Source organism: Patella vulgata, chromosome 3, assembly GCF_932274485.2.
Source record: "Patella vulgata chromosome 3, xgPatVulg1.2, whole genome shotgun sequence".
Lineage (NCBI taxonomy): Eukaryota > Metazoa > Mollusca > Gastropoda > Patellidae > Patella > Patella vulgata.
The window spans coordinates 86188935-86205887 of NC_065881.2; the positions used below are offsets into that span (position 1 = coordinate 86188935).

General features: G+C 37.9%; 2 long non-coding RNA genes across 2 annotated transcripts; both read right to left on the reverse strand.

Annotated features, from left to right (window-relative positions):
- Window positions 1–4379: 4379 nt before the first annotated feature.
- LOC126816487 (uncharacterized) lies at window positions 4380–7065 on the reverse strand. Its single transcript, XR_007678401.2, has 3 exons — window positions 6976–7065; window positions 5247–5448; window positions 4380–4573 (listed from the first exon to the last, which is right to left on the reverse strand). It is a non-coding gene; the product is annotated as an uncharacterized LOC126816487 (long non-coding RNA).
- Window positions 7066–12530: 5465 nt separating this feature from the next.
- LOC130012268 (uncharacterized) lies at window positions 12531–15220 on the reverse strand. Its single transcript, XR_008787658.1, has 3 exons — window positions 15134–15220; window positions 13397–13598; window positions 12531–12724 (listed from the first exon to the last, which is right to left on the reverse strand). It is a non-coding gene; the product is annotated as an uncharacterized LOC130012268 (long non-coding RNA).
- Window positions 15221–16953: the final 1733 nt, after the last annotated feature.

Here is a 16953-nt window from a genome sequence, read left to right on the forward strand (position 1 = left end):
GATTGATTCTAGTTATTGATTGTAGGTAACAGATTCACGGGAGGGTGGGGGGCCGAATGGTTAGCACGAGCGCGCTGTATGATAAGGTCTGTTATTGAGTCAACTGGTGTGGTTTCCATTCCCCGGTTGTACGTGACAAGGAGTAGGGCTGCCTGTCCAATCTCGTGGGTTTTCTCCAGGTCCTCCAGCCCCCCCCCCACCACACCACACACACACAGTGCTAAAGACTCCTACGCGCAAGCGAATTATTGAAATAAAAAGGAACCCGAAATGACCTGAGATACAGATTGATCGTGTGGTAGATAAATTTATTTATTAACTTCTGAAATAAGATTGCATTTATAAAGGTGTATTATAAAATTAGGTCTGGGCGCTGTTTCTATACTTATATAAATACAAGTCAAACTTTCATTAAATCACTTAGCAGTATCATCATTACTAGAACAAGGTAAGTTTTGTTTTCTGCTCGGGGCAGAACAGTAGGACGTTAAACCCCATTTCATTTCATTTCGATAAAATATTAAAATATTTCCAAAAATATTACATTGGGGGGGGGGGGGCTATATTTTATATTTCAGCAAACTAATATTTTCATTAGTCTGAAAGAGAAACAATCTGATTAGAATACAGATCTATATTTCGTTCCGTTTTTTAAACTTTCGATGGCCTACAGTACATGAAGATCTGGCCGGTTGTATTTAAATTTCGAGTCAGAGGTCCTATGACGTTAGATATTGATTAATCAATCAGCGTTGACGTTTCTAAAGTTTTACCCACATGAAGTCGCTGTAACAGATGATTTCATTGGCTAATCCGTCACGCCATAATAACTCTTCCAGATCCTAAATTCCATTAATGAGAAAAAATTGCATAGTTTCGGCTCTAATCCACAAGCTAAACATAAACTACCGCTGCATTTAATTGGTGTTGACATCTTTATTGCATACTTCAGCGTCCGATCATGTTTTTGTTTACATTGGTAATGTGCGCAGAAAGAGATGTGCACTTCCGGGAGGAATTCCTCCTGGCAAGATGGCTGCCCGCTACCTGTCTCTATATTGAAGTCAGAATAGCGCAGTGACGTAAGATAACAGCCTGACGTCATTTAGAGCAGGTTGTCTAGTCCAAGGAGTATTAATATGAAACAGGCATTGCCTGAGTAGAGCGAAGCTAATTATTGTCAAATATAAAACCTTCATAATTAATTTTCTCGAGTGATACAAACAATGTTAAATAATTTAGTTTTTCAAAATTGATTTTTATTTAGATCTAAATTTTATACATTAATTTTTTTTTAAAAAAAAAAGAACAAAAAAGTGTGAGAATTATTTTCATTGACGTAAAAAAATATGTGACGTCATTGATTAGACGCGTCATAGAAATAGTTCTATGAGGCGCGTAATCTCGCTTGGACGAAATTCGGTGTGTAGAATTAAGATGCTAATTGTAGGCCGGTTGGGGAGGTTCGGGTGTTTCCGGAATCCAAAATGGCCGCTTTATATAAATGAAAATTTTGGGAAATACTAACCCCTAATCCTAACCCTAACCCTTTTTATAAGACTGAACTTGGATCTAATTTAATGTTTACCCCTCTTAAAAGGGTTATGGTTAGGGTTCGGGTTAGTATTCCCCAAAATACTCATTTATAAAAATCGGCCATTTTGGGCTCCGGAAATTCCCGAACCTCCCCAACCGCCCTACAATTAGCATCTCCCAGAATTATTTTTGTTAGTTACGTGATCTTGTTTGGTCGAGATTTGGTAAGTTGACATGCGCATTGCCTGTTTTCCCCAGTGTATCCGGTTCCTGTCTGAATTTTTTTTTTAATCAACAGTCTGTGGGTGACATTTTCAATTACGCTCCTACTCGACTTTGAATAAAATCATGCCGTCTGCACTTTTTTTGAATAGTATAGTATTGTATACTCTTCACAAAAAGTAGGGGATATTTGATTTTGGGGGCATAATACTAAAATATGCAAATGACTACGAAAACAATCACTATAGAACCTAACAGAAGAAACATTTCCAGTTACATGTGACGCCCAAACGCACCAATAGCTACCGCATGGAATGCAGGTGATGCTTGGGATCATCATGGGGGTCCAACCCAAGATTTGCACGACTCTGACTTTGAATGTTACAGTCATTGTGGCATTGAATTCCAGGGTGGAAACATCAGTTTAATTGTTTTAGTGACCAGGAAACAAATTTTGATATGCGTCGGCTTACCCAAAATGAAAGGTTACGTGCCCTTGGCATGCTACAGATCGGCACAACACAGGCGGTTGTGGCGCGGACGATGAATGTTTCTCAGTCTGTCATAAGCAGGCTATGGTCCAGATACCGTGATACACAATCTGTACAGGACAGACCACGCTCAGGTCGACCAAGGGCGACAACTCAAGCCCAGATCGATTTATCCGTACCTTGGCCTTGAGAAATCGTGTCATCACAGCAAATCAGATCAGCGCTCGTCTTCAAACAGACACTGGTGTGAGAGTGAGTGGCCAGACGATTCGGAATCGACTGCATAGGGGTCACCTTCGCGCCCGACGTCCTCGCGTGATCCCTTGTTTGAGAGATCATCACATTCAGGCAAGACGTCGTTGGTGTAGGGATCGTCAACACTGGGATAATCGACGCTGGAGCAATGTGATGTTTTCAGATGAGTCAAGGTTCACTGTTGATTTTTTGGACAGACGTAGGAGGGTGTGGCGTCGTCGAAACGAGCGCTTCCAAGACGTTAACGTCATCAGACATGATCGATTTGGGGGTGGTTCTGTTATGGTGTGGGGAGGCATCACTGTTGCTGGAAGAACGGCTTTACATGTTGTTGCAGGGCGTGTTACAGGCCAGTACTACCGGGACAACATCTTGGCAGTCCATGTTGTGCCGTTCGCACGACGTCATGGCCGTCGTTTCATCTTCCAGGATGACAACGCAAGATGTCACAGGGCCAGGATCGTTACAGGTTACCTCCAACAACAGAACATCACCACATTACCTTGGCCAGCACTGAGTCCCGACCTCTCCCCCATCGAGCATGTCTGGGACATGCTTGGACAGAGGTTACGTCAACGTCAACAACGTCCTGCCAATGTCCAAGAACTTGCTGCTGCGTTGCAACAGGAATGGGACAATCTGGACCAAAATGACCTTAGACGTCTCATTAGGAGTATGCCACGTCGGATCAATGCTTGTTTGGCAAACAGAGGAGGATTTACCCGTTACTGACTTGGTTGTGATGCTGTGGTAACTTTGCTGTTTGACCCCGGGTATCATTTTACCCTTATAATGGTCAGTCTGTGCCTTACTTAGTCTAACGATCATTTGGAATAAATCGATGAATGTGAACTTCATTTCATTTTGTCATTTGTTTCTTCGTCAGTTTCATTAGGTGACTTTAATAACACTTAAAAATCAAATATCCCCTACTTTTTTTGAATAGTATATATAGCTAAAACCACTTCTCCACCCTATCCAGCCTCTCGGCTGTCTAGAAACTCAGATGTACCCTCGATCTCTGGAATCAAATGCAAGTCTGACTTACAGGGTTCCCCGGTTTCTTTTAAAGGTAAGTGAATATCATGCTCAATAACGCGTGATCATGGCCCTGAACTTGTGTAATTAACAAAATGATTGGTTACCTTAAACCAAATGATGCAATTAGAATAATTCCACTCACGTGTAATTCGGTGGTAAATGAGTGATATATGTTTTCGATAAATCGCTTTTTTTATGTGTCAACTATCAATTACAGACTAAGTTGATTTAAGTATTTTAAGTACATATCACATATTATGCGAATATGTTTGAAATTACTAACTTGCCAAAGATATTAATTAATGAAATATAAAGGCATCTTATTTCAAGAGCAAAAATTCTACTAAAAGTAATACAGTGTGGAATTCCTAAAATTGGCGGGAAATATCATAATATCTCGGAAAGGTCCCTCGTAAAAACTGGGTTTCCCAACTGTTCCTCTGGGGTGACGATATCACCCCTCCCCCACTCCCACCTTGGAATTCCCAAGTGTCCAACACATTGCATAAACGAATTTTAGAAATTGGAGAGTTGACGACAAGAGGGTGGGTTGGTGTCTAGGGGCTGATTGTAAGTTCTTCATCCCTCCAAAAAAGAGAAATGAGGTTTAACGTCCACTCGACACAAACTAGGTTATTTCGAGACTAACATATGGTTATTTCAATAAATTACTTGCGCGTTAGGGGTCTTTAGCAGTTGGAGGAAACCGAGAAAAAACCACACGAGGTTGGACAGGCGACCAGTTGAATCAATGACAGACCTTATGATACAACGCACACACGCTAACCATTCGGCCACGCCCCCCCCCCCAACTAAAAACGACCACACATAATGTCAAATAAAATATTTAATTTATTTGTTATGCAGTTACGATGATCAATACAGCTTTATCATATAAATTATAATTTCAATGTCGTTATTCCGGGGATATAGCCAGGTCATTATTCCAAGGTCTTAGGTCAAATCCTTATCACTATCAATGTCGTTATTCCAGGGACATAACCAGGTCATATCTTTATCACTATCGTCTGAAACAAAAAAATAGAAAAACAATTTAGTTTTTATACATGAATCAGACAATCCGAATACAAAAAGTATATGAAAACAGCAGAGACAACCCACAAAGTCTTTCACAACTGAATAAAGAGTATATAAAATATATAGTTAGATGAACCCCTTTATTTATTTCACAGTTGACTAATATTTTATGTTCTAGAAAGAGTAAGCAGACTCTGCCTCGTGTACGAAGACCGGTACAACTATCAGGCACGATGCCAATACCTGCCCGAATTCATTAATATATTATTGACCCAAAGACATGTAGAATGAGAGAGAGAGAAATGGGGTTTAACGTCCACTCGACACAAACTAGTTCATTTCGGAATTAAATTTAGAATGAATAGTAAGGCAAGTGTATTAAAGATTAGTTCATTATGCTTTGAAAGAGGAAACATGACGATACGAACATAATTCAGTACATAGATTCTGGTCTTATAGACAGCTAAAAGCTAGGGTAATGTGTAACAAAATGTAATGATTGCAAGTTTTAACGTAATGGTCATGTTATAAGTAATGGAGGATTGTACCCCTAATTAATTACACCCCTAATGACATGTAATGGTCAAATACTAACAACCTAATGGTTACATTTACAAAGTAATTGGAATGTTACTAATTACATTGACAATGAAAATGCTTTACCTTACTGAGAGTCTTGAATCACATCCCGTTTTTTCCATCCAATTCGTGGGATTCGGATATCTGGTATTCGTGGCATTGGGATGCTTCGGATTGGTGGGATGCTTGGGATTCGGACGGCTGGGATTCGGATGCTTGGGGTCAACCATGCCTCTGTATGGACAAAAAGTAGTCCGAAAATCAAAACACCAGCCAATAATTTCATCTGAAATAATAAAGGATTTATTTGAATAACATTCTCTTACCATTAATGCTCTCTCTCTCTCTCTATCTCTCTCTCTCTCTCATAAATGGTCATTTCGGGACTAACATAAAATTTCTTTTTATTTCTATAAATCGCTTGCGCGTAGGGGTCTTTAACGGTGGGAGAAAACCGGAGGACCAGGAGAAAACACACGAGGTTTGACAGACAAAAACATGAGAGTTAGACTTGACTAAATAGTTAGTGAACTTCATCAATGCAAAAAGAAAGGTAGACTCGACTAAATAGTAAGTGAACTTCATCAATGCAAAACTATCACAAATGGAAATTAATTATATTTTAAACATTTTCTCTCTGAAGTTATATTATTCATAATTGAAAGGGTGGAATTGTCTTTCGAGATGTCATTTATATAAAACCACATATCATCAAATGCCCATAATGTCGGACAAAGTTGTAGATTCCAAAGTAGATTTAGAGACGGTACATCTGTCTATGGACTATGGGTTGCTTTGAACTGTTTCAGGCAGTAAATGTTCTAAGCTTGTTATGTATCTTTTATCAATATTCGTGAGCATACTGATTGTAACAACAGCCCCGCGGCAACCATAGATAAACAAAGAATGTTATATGTTAGTCTGAAGATGACCTGCATAAAGATGCCATGGTCTGAGCATGGCTAGGAACAGCGTCGAGTTGTTCAGTTGAAAAGACCGAACATACATTTTAGTATATTTATAGGTTTATAAATGATCAATTGCTTGTGATAGCAAAGATTCACACGCGGGTATGAAGACGGATCCAGGAATTTTGGCAGGAGGGGATTTGCCAGGTTCCTGTTAAGGACATCTGACACTGCATGATGCGACCATCGTCTTCCAATTACGTAGGCATACATACATACATATTTCTCGCAGTGTTTCATTTGATTAGAGCTAATCCCACTTAACACTGCTGTAATGGAAGCAAATTTATGTTCCAAATTATGACTAGTCAATAGTCCGATTAACAACCAATAGCTTACTGCTTAACAATATCATTACGCTTTAAACAGAGCTCCAAATTCGACCAAATATGTTTACATAACGTTACGTCATGACTTGCGATTATATTATGTCCAATTAACCAGTGCATAGCAGAATATTGCAGAAAAACTAATTGTGTGACAAAAGATACTATCAACACGGATACAGTGTGAACAATACTGTTTGGAGACGAACAATACTTTCACCGTTTTTAATACCTTAAATCACTGTCCAAAGTTTTAGGGCAGAGTGGGGAGGAGGTGCAAGCTGCATAACTCCAACAATGGTATTTTCATTTTACTTGCACGTCACAAATACGCAGGTTGAGGAAGACCTCGGTCTTTTGTCCATTTCGAAAGACTAACCGCTCAACATACCACATGTTCACTGAAACTCCTTGGCCCGGATACAAATGGCAGTTGATTTAACATAGAAATAACCCACTCGCAATTAAAATAAATAATGATAAATAATAAACCAGCGAAATACAGAAAACAAAACTTACCTTGTTCTAGTAATGATGATACTGCTAAGTGATTTAATGGAAGTTTGATATGAATTTATATAGTTATAGAAACAGGATTTAACAAACTGGCTAATATGTAGGTTAGAATAGCGCTTAGACCTAATTTATAATACACCTTTATAATGCAACGTTATTTTAGAAGTTAATATATAAATGTATAGATTGTAACACCCAAGTCTGTTTGTATTTATTGAATATAATTCCATCACAGAATCGAGAAACAGGATTTAACGAACTGGCTAATATGCAGGTTAGTATAGCGCTTAGACCTAATTTATAATACACCTTTACAAATGCAATCTTATTTCAAAAGTTAATATATACATTTATAGATTGTGACACCCAAGTCATCTATTTCTGACACTAGAGTCAATAATGTATAATTATGTTTTCTAATGAAATCGACACCGTCTGTCTGTCATTATTATTTATTATTGCATCACAGAATCGAGAAACAGGATTTAACAAACTGACTAATATGTAGTTTAGAATAGCGCTAAGACCTAATTTATAATACACTTTTATAAATGCAATCTTATTTCAAAAGTTAATATATAACTTTATCTACCACACGATCAATCTGTACCTCACTGGCCTTTGTTCTAAAATGCGTCATGCTACAATTTTTATTCAGTGAAGTTGTCGAAAACTAATTGTCCACGTGTACCGATTCTTTGATGTAATTATACTCAATAATGACAGACAGACAGACAGTGTCGATCTCATTATAAAATATCATTATACATGATTGATTCTAGTTATTGATTGTAGGTAACAGATTCACGGGAGGGTGGGGGGCCGAATGGTTAGCACGAGCGCGCTGTATGATAAGGTCTGTTATTGAGTCAACTGGTGTGGTTTCCATTCCCCGGTTGTACGTGACAAGGAGTAGGGCTGCCTGTCCAATCTCTTGGGTTTTCTCCAGGTCCTCCAGCCCCCCCCCACCACACCACACACACACAGTGCTAAAGACTCCTACGCGCAAGCGAATTATTGAAATAAAAAGGAACCCGAAATGACCTGAGATACAGATTGATCGTGTGGTAGATAAATTTATTTATTAACTTCTGAAATAAGATTGCATTTATAAAGGTGTATTATAAAATTAGGTCTGGGCGTTGTTTCTATACTTATATAAATACAAGTCAAACTTTCATTAAATCACTTAGCAGTATCATCATTACTAGAACAAGGTAAGTTTTGTTTTCTGCTCGGGGCAGAACAGTAGGACGTTAAACCCCATTTCATTTCATTTCGATAAAATATTAAAATATTTCCAAAAATATTACATTGGGGGGGGTGGGGGGGCTATATTTTATATTTCAGCAAACTAATATTTTCATTAGTCTGAAAGAGAAACAATCTGATTAGAATACAGATCTATATTTCGTTCCGTTTTTTAAACTTTCGATGGCCTACAGTACATGAAGATCTGGCCGGTTGTATTTAAATTTCGATTCAGAGGTCCTATGACGTTAGATATTGATTAATCAATCAGCGTTGACGTTTCTAAAGTTTTACCCACATGAAGTCGCTGTAACAGATGATTTCATTGGCTAATCCGTCACGCCATAATAACTCTTCCAGATCCTAAATTCCATTAATGAGAAAAAATTGCATAGTTTCGGCACTAATCCACAAGCTAAACATAAACTACCGCTGCATATAATTGGTGTTGACATCTTTATTGCATACTTCAGCGTCCGATCATGTTTTTGTTTACATTGGTAATGTGCGCAGAAAGAGATGTGCACTTCCGGGAGGAATTCCTCCTGGCAAGATGGCTGCCCGCTACCTGTCTCTATATTGAAGTCAGAATAGCGCAGTGACGTAGGAAACAGCCTGACGTCATTTAGAGCAGGTTGTCTAGTCCAAGGAGTATTAATATGAAACAGGCATTGCCTGAGTAGAGCGAAGCTAATTATTGTCAAATATAAAACCTTCATAATTAATTTTCTCGAGTGATACAAACAATGTTAAATAATTTAGTTTTTCAAAATTGATTTTTATTTAGATCTAAATTTTATACATTAATTTTTTTTAAAAAAAAAAGAACAAAAAAGTGTGAGAATTATTTTCATTGACGTAAAAAAATATGTGACGTCATTGATTAGACGCGTCATAGAAATAGTTCTATGAGGCGCGTAATCTCGCTTGGACGAAATTCGGTGTGTAGAATTAAGATGCTAATTGTAGGCCGGTTCGGGAGGTTCGGGTGTTTCCGGAATCCAAAATGGCCGCTTTATATAAATGAAAATTTTGGGGAATACTAACCCCTAATCCTAACCCTAACCCTTTTTAGAAGACTGAACTTGGATCTAATTTAATGTTTACCCCTCTTAAAAGGGTTATGGTTAGGGTTCGGGTTAGTATTCCCCAAAACACTCATTTATAAAAATCGGCCATTTTGGGCTCCGGAAATTCCCGAACCTCCCCAACCGCCCTACAATTAGCATCTCCCAGAATTATTTTTGTTAGTTACGTGATCTCGTTTGGTCGAGATTTGGTAAGTTGACATGCGCATTGCCTGTTTTCCCCAGTGTATCCGGTTCCTGTCTGAATTTTTTTTTAATCAACAGTCTGTGGGTGACATTTTCAATTACGCTCCTACTCGACTTTGAATAAAATCATGCCGTCTGCACTAAAGTCAAAGTAAAAGGCCAGATATAAAGATCGACAACATTCTGTTACTTGTCACAGGTAAGTTTTACTGTAAAATTATTATTAATATGTAACAGGCATTGCCTGAGTAGAGCGAAGCTGATTATTGTTAAATATAAAACCTTCATTCATAATTAATTTTCTCAGGTGATACAAAAAATATTAAATAATTTAGTTTTTATTGAGATCTAAATTTTATACATTAATTTTGTTTTTAAAAAAAGAACAAAAAAGTGTGAGAATTATTTTCATTGACGTAAAAAAATATGTGACGTCATTGATTAGATGCGTCATAGAAATAGTTCTATGAGGCGAGTAATCTCGCTTGGGCGAGATTTGGTGGATAGAATTATTTTTGTTAGTTACGTGATCTCGCTTGGACGAGATTTGGTAAGTTGACATGCGCATTGCCTGTTTTGCCCAGTGTATCCGGTTCCGGCTGAATTTTTTTTTAATCAACAGTCTGTGGGTGACATTTTCAATTACGCTCCTGTGTTACCGGAAAAGAGCTTTGCACAAGCACCGCGCTTCCTTGCACTTATCTTTTGACATTCATTGTTGTCAATGTTGTTGACATCGTACTAGAACTAAGCCTACTTGTCTATTGACCATTGAGGCAGTCTGTCAACACTACCCTACCCCAGTGGGCCATTTAATTGTCCATCTACCATTTTTGGCATCACAAATGTCATCTTTGAGATTGCGACAGCGCGACATTATTTACGGTCTTCCCTATCTAAGAAGGCCAAGGCTAAGCGGCAAGCAAAGCACCCACTTGACTCCCTGGACTTGAGTTGACTGTCTAGGCCCTAGCCTAGGTCCGTTGAACCGAAGACGTGACGTGAAGTACTGTATAGGCCTATGTATACAATTGATAATAATTACTTTATTTGACATTAAAACTAACGAGGCCTAAGTTACTAAGTAAATGTTTTGGATAATTCATTAAAAAGAAAAACACGATACAGGCCTATCCTATCTATAATACTATAGTAACAATAATAATTAATATGCTAGTTTGCCTGGTTTTATTTTTTAACAATTTGAAATTATTTTATTATTAGGCCTAATAATATGCTAGTGATAAGGGAGATTTTTCACAGATAAAAGATAATTTAAAATAATAAGAATATCACAGATAAGAGGTAACAAAGTGTAAATTAACTACAAAAAATCCTGTTTTAATTGGTTTAATAATAATCTTCCCAATTAAATATTGAATTAATTTAAAGGCTCAATACCACTCTTGTTGTAACTGAATAATATGTCCCAATCTTTATTCTGGTCAACAAATTGTACTATTTTACAATATTCCAATTAATTGATGATACAAATTTCATCTTAACACACCAAATTTAAAAAATTGGAAAAATTCAACTAAATGATTCGAAAAGCCTGACGTAAAGCTTTTCAAATGTGACTTGGATTTAAAAATATTTTTGAACCTTCTGGACAAGTAAAATAGGATTTAATGGATAATTTACGCAACAGGTAAGACACTAACACATCTAGTACTTAGAATAAGACTATTTTTTTTATTTTCTGGAGCTGTCAAGCCAGCAAGAGTGTTATTGTCCCTTTAAACAATCCAGTTTTGAAAATATTTTCTCCAAAAGGACTAGTTTACCACTTTATTTTTTTTCTACAATTTACTAGAATAATTGGCCTTCATATTATTTTATTCTCTTATTGTATATACATTAAATATATATATATATATATAACTGTTATTAATTCTGTATGAGTCTTATGACTTTAAATAAATGAGAATGTGAAATCATAAATGTGAATATGTTTTTTTTTTATTATTTAGCCTAGTTACTTTAATCACATAATTTTTGCCTTCCTCGTAATTTTCTTGTCTGTGGTTGGTCATTAATAATAATATTAATTATTAGGATTCACCTAATTTTTTTCTGGGATGGGTCTATCACTATCATCAGTCTATTCCTCAAACTAGTCAAAGTCAAAGCTAGGAATAGGCACATTAGTCCCACTGTTCTGCTCCGAAACTGGGATAATGAAGACGGGCATACGCCATACAGTGTGCAATGAGGGAAATTTTGCCCAGGCGGCGGCACTACGGCCTACTCTTATATAGAATTCCAACTGCCAAGGGATCTTTTACGTGCACGCCAATGTGTACACGGGACCTCGGTTTTTCGTCCCATCCGTACGACTAGACAGCCGTCCTTGTCAGGCCCTCCGTCCTGCATCATTGACAAGGGGAAACCACGCCGAAAAATCTGGATGCACTTTCTCGGCCAATGCAGGGATCGAACACCCGACATTTGGGGTCATAATTGTCCAAAACTCTATTTTAGGCGCTTGTCAAGTTATCTGTGCCACGGCGTATTTGAAAGTAAAATAAAATAAAAATACTAAGAGTATTACAGTGTGGAATTCCTAAAATTGGCGGGAAATATCATAATATCTCGGAAAAGTCCTTCGTAAAAACTGGGTTTCCCAACTGTTCCTCTGGGGTGACGATATCACCCCTCCCCCACTCCCACCTTGGAATTCCCAAGTGTCCAACACATTGCATAAACGAATTTTAGAAATTGGAGAGTTGACGACAAGAGGGTGGGTTGGTGTCTAGGGGCTAATTGTAAGTTCTTCATCCCTCCAAAAAAGAGAAATGAGGTTTAACGTCCACTCGACACAAACTAGGTTATTTCGAGACTAACATATGGTTATTTCAATAAATTACTTGCGCGTTAGGGGTCTTTAGCAGTGGGAGGAAACCGAGAAAAAACCACACGAGGTTGGACAGGCGACCAGTTGAATCAATGACAGACCTTATGATACAACGCACACACGCTAACCATTCGGCCACCCCCCCCCCCCCCAACTAAAAAAGACCACACATAATGTCAAATAAAATATTTAATTTATTTGTTATGCAGTTACGATGATCAATACAGCTTTATCATATAAATTATAATTTCAATGTCGTTATTCCGGGGATATAGCCAGGTCATTATTCCAAGGTCTTAGGTCAAATCCTTATCACTATCAATGTCGTTATTCCAGGGACATAACCAGGTCATATCTTTATCACTATCGTCTGAAACAAAAAAAAAGAAAAACAATTTAGTTTTTATACATGAATCAGACAATCCGAATACAAAACGTATATGAAAACAGCAGAGACAACCCACAAAGTCTTTCACAACTGAATAAAGAGTATATCAATATATAGTTAGATGAACCCCTTTATTTATTTCACAGTTGACTAATATTTTATGTTCTAGAAAGAGTAAGCAGACTCTGCCTCGTGTACGAAAACCGGTACAACTATCAGGCACGATGCCAATACCTGCCCGAATTCATTAATATATTATTGACCCAAAGACATGTAGAATGAGAGAGAGAGAAATGGGGTTTAACGTCCACTCGACACAAACTAGTTCATTTCGGAATTAAATTTAGAATGAATAGTAAGGCAAGTGTATTAAAGATTAGTTCATTATGCTTTGAAAGAGGAAACATGACGATACGAACATAATTCAGTACATAGATTCTGGTCTTATAGACAGCTCAAAGCTAGGGTAATGTGTAACAAAATGTAATGATTGCAAGTTTTAACGTAATGGTCATGTAATAAGTAATGGAGGATTGTACCCCTAATTAATTACACCCCTAATGACATGTAATGGTCAAATACTAACAACCTAATGGTTACATTTACAAAGTAATTGGAATGTTACTAATTACATTGACAATGAAAATGCTTTACCTTACTGAGAGTCTTGAATCACATCCCGTTTTTTCCATCCAATTCGTGGGATTCGGATATCTGGTATTCGTGGCATTGGGATGCTTCGGACTGGTGGGATGCTTGGGATTCGGACGGCTGGGATTCGGATGCTTGGGGTCAACCATGCCTCTGTATGGACAAAAAGTAGTCCGAAAATCAAAACACCAGCCAATAATTTCATCTGAAATAATAAAGGATTTATTTGAATAACATTCTCTTACCATTAATGCTCTCTCTCTCTCTCTCTCTCTCTCTCTCTCTCTCTCTCTCATAAATGGTCATTTCGGGACTAACATAAAATTTCTTTTTATTTCTATAAATCGCTTGCGCGTAGGGGTCTTTAACGGTGGGAGAAAACCGGAGGACCAGGAGAAAACACACGAGGTTTGACAGACAAAAACATGAGAGTTAGACTTGACTAAATAGTTAGTGAACTTCATCAATGCAAAAAGAAAGGTAGACTCGACTAAATAGTAAGTAAACTTCATCAATGCAAAACTATCACAAATGGAAATTAATTATATTTTAAACATTTTCTCTCTGAAGTTATATTATTCATAATTGAAAGGGTGGAATTGTCTTTCGAGATGTCATTTATATAAAACCACATATCATCAAATGCCCATAATGTCGGACAAAGTTGTAGATTCCAAAGTAGATTTAGAGACGGTACATCTGTCTATGGACTATGGGTTGCTTTGAACTGTTTCAGGCAGTAAATGTTCTAAGCTTGTTATGTATCTTTTATCAATATTCGTGAGCATACTGATTGTAACAACAGCCCCGCGGCAACCATAGATAAACAAAGAATGTTATATGTTAGTCTCAAGATGACCTGCATAAAGATGCCATGGTCTGAGCATGGCTAGGAACAGCGTCGAGTTGTTCAGTTGAAAAGACCGAACATACATTTTAGTATATTTATAGGTTTATAAATGATCAATTGCTTGTGATAGCAAAGATTCACACGCGGGTATGAAGACGGATCCAGGAATTTTGGCAGGAGGGGATTTGCCAGGTTCCTGTTAAGGACATCTGACACTGCATGATGCCATCATCGTCTTCCAATTACGTAGGCATACATACATACATATTTCTCGCAGTGTTTCGTTTGATTAGAGCTAATCTCACTTAACACTGCTGTAATGGAAGCAAATGTCTGTTCTAAATTATGACTAGTCAATAGTCCTATTAACAACCAATAGCTTACTGCTTAACAATATCATTACGCTTTAAACTGAGCTCCAAATTCGACCAAATATGTTTACATAACGTTACGTCATGACTTGCGATTATATTATGTCCAATTAACCAGTGCATAGCAAAATATTGCAGAAAAACTAATTGTGTGACAAAAGATACTATCAACACGGATACAGTGTGAACAATACTGTTTGGAGACGAACAATACTTTCACCGTTTTTAATACCTTAAATCACTGTCCAAAGTTTTAGGGCAGAGTGGGGAGGAGGTGCAAGCTGCATAACTCCAACAATGGTATTTTCATTTTACTTGCACGTCACAAATACGCAGGTTGAGGAAGACCTCGGTCTTTTGTCCATTTCGAAAGACTAACCGCTCAACATACCACATGTTCACTGAAACTCCTTGGCCCGGATACAAATGGCAGTTGGTTTAACATAGAAATACCCCACTCGCAATTAAAATAAATAATGATAAATAAAAAACCAGCTAAATACAGAAAACAAAACTTACCTTGTTCTAGTAATGATGATACTGCTAAGTGATTTAATGGAAGTTTGACTTGAATTTATATAGTTATAGAAACAGGATTTAACAAACTGGCTAATATGTAGGTTAGAATAGCGCTTAGACCTAATTTATAATACACCTTTATAATGCAACGTTATTTTAGAAGTTAATATATAAATGTATAGATTGTAACACCCAAGTCTGTTTGTATTTATTGAATATAATTCCATCACAGAATCGAGAAACAGGATTTAACGAACTGGCTAATATGCAGGTTAGTATAGCGCTTAGACCTAATTTATAATACACCTTTACAAATGCAATCTTATTTCAAAAGTTAATATATACATTTATAGATTGTGACACCCAAGTCATCTATTTCTGACACTAGAGTCAATAATGTATAATTATGTTTTCTAATGAAATCGACACCGTCTGTCGTTTATGTAGTATGTAGTTTAGAATAGCGCTTAGACCTAATTTATAATACACCTTTATAAATGCAATCTTATTTCAAAAGTTAATATATAACTTTATCTACCACACGATCGATCTGTACCTCACTGGCCTTTGTTTTAAAATGCGTCATGCTAAAATTGTATTTCAATGAAGTTGTCGAAAACTGATTGCCCACGTGTACCTATTCTTTGATGTAATTATACTCAATAATGACAAACAGACAGTGTCGATCTCATTATAAAACATCATTATATACTAAGCAGCAAAAGAAACGTCATGTTCGTATGTTACTCTGAATAGACGCATTGCATAAACTTGCCAAATGTTTTTATTGTATATTTGTGACCACATCTCCAACTTACCGGAGCAATAAGGCTCTTTCCAAAACACAGAAATGATCCCAGAAAATGTTCTCAAAAACGCAACCTGACTTCTGAGATGGTAATGTGTTCTCCATGATTTTCATGTAACTCATGCTCACGGGGACCACCCCTATAAAATGCACCCCCATACCTGGTTGAATCATTCACACTACAACGTCAGCAGCATGCCACGTCTCACAACTCAGAGTAACCAGGCGCCTGGAAGACTCATCACTTCCAGGTCAATGTTCGGTCCATCTACAGGCTTCAGCAACGCTTTTAAGCCACCAACACCGCGGATGATCGCCCCCGAACTGTTAGACTAAGGGTTACCACAAGGCGACAAGACCGCCATGTTGTGCGACAGCACGTGCAGAATCCCTTCACACAGGCATCTGAGACAGCACGTCAACCAGTGGGAACACACGGAAGACCCATCAGTACCGATACAGTGCGCCGACGTCTCCCCAGAGAGAACACCCATCGCCGTAGACCTTACCGTGGACCGATTCTCACCCCTCGCCATCGACTTGAACGGCTACAGTTTGCCCAACAACACCAGAACTGGCGCCACAGGCAATGGAGAACTGTTCTGTTCATAGATGAGAGTCGGTATTGCGTATCAACTGCAGATGGCAGGACCAGAATATAGCCAGTGTTATTTTGACCAATGTGTCATGGAACTAGACACATGGAGAGGTCCAAGCATAATAGTTTGGGGTGGAATCGGCCTGAACGAGAGAGTGGGTCCTATGGTGTTCCAAAATCTTGGTCCAGGGAGAGGAGGCGGCATCACAGCAGTGCGCTACATCGATCAAACTCTCAGACCCCACGTCATACCACATTTCGCACGTCATCGAAACAACGATTGAACATCTTTGGGATGAAATTGAGAGGAGAATTAATAACGTCGTACCGAGACCAAACACATCCGATGGATTGCGCCAGGCTTTTCTGAGAGTGTTTTTCCAGGTGCCAATGATGTTCATCAATCGTCTGGTC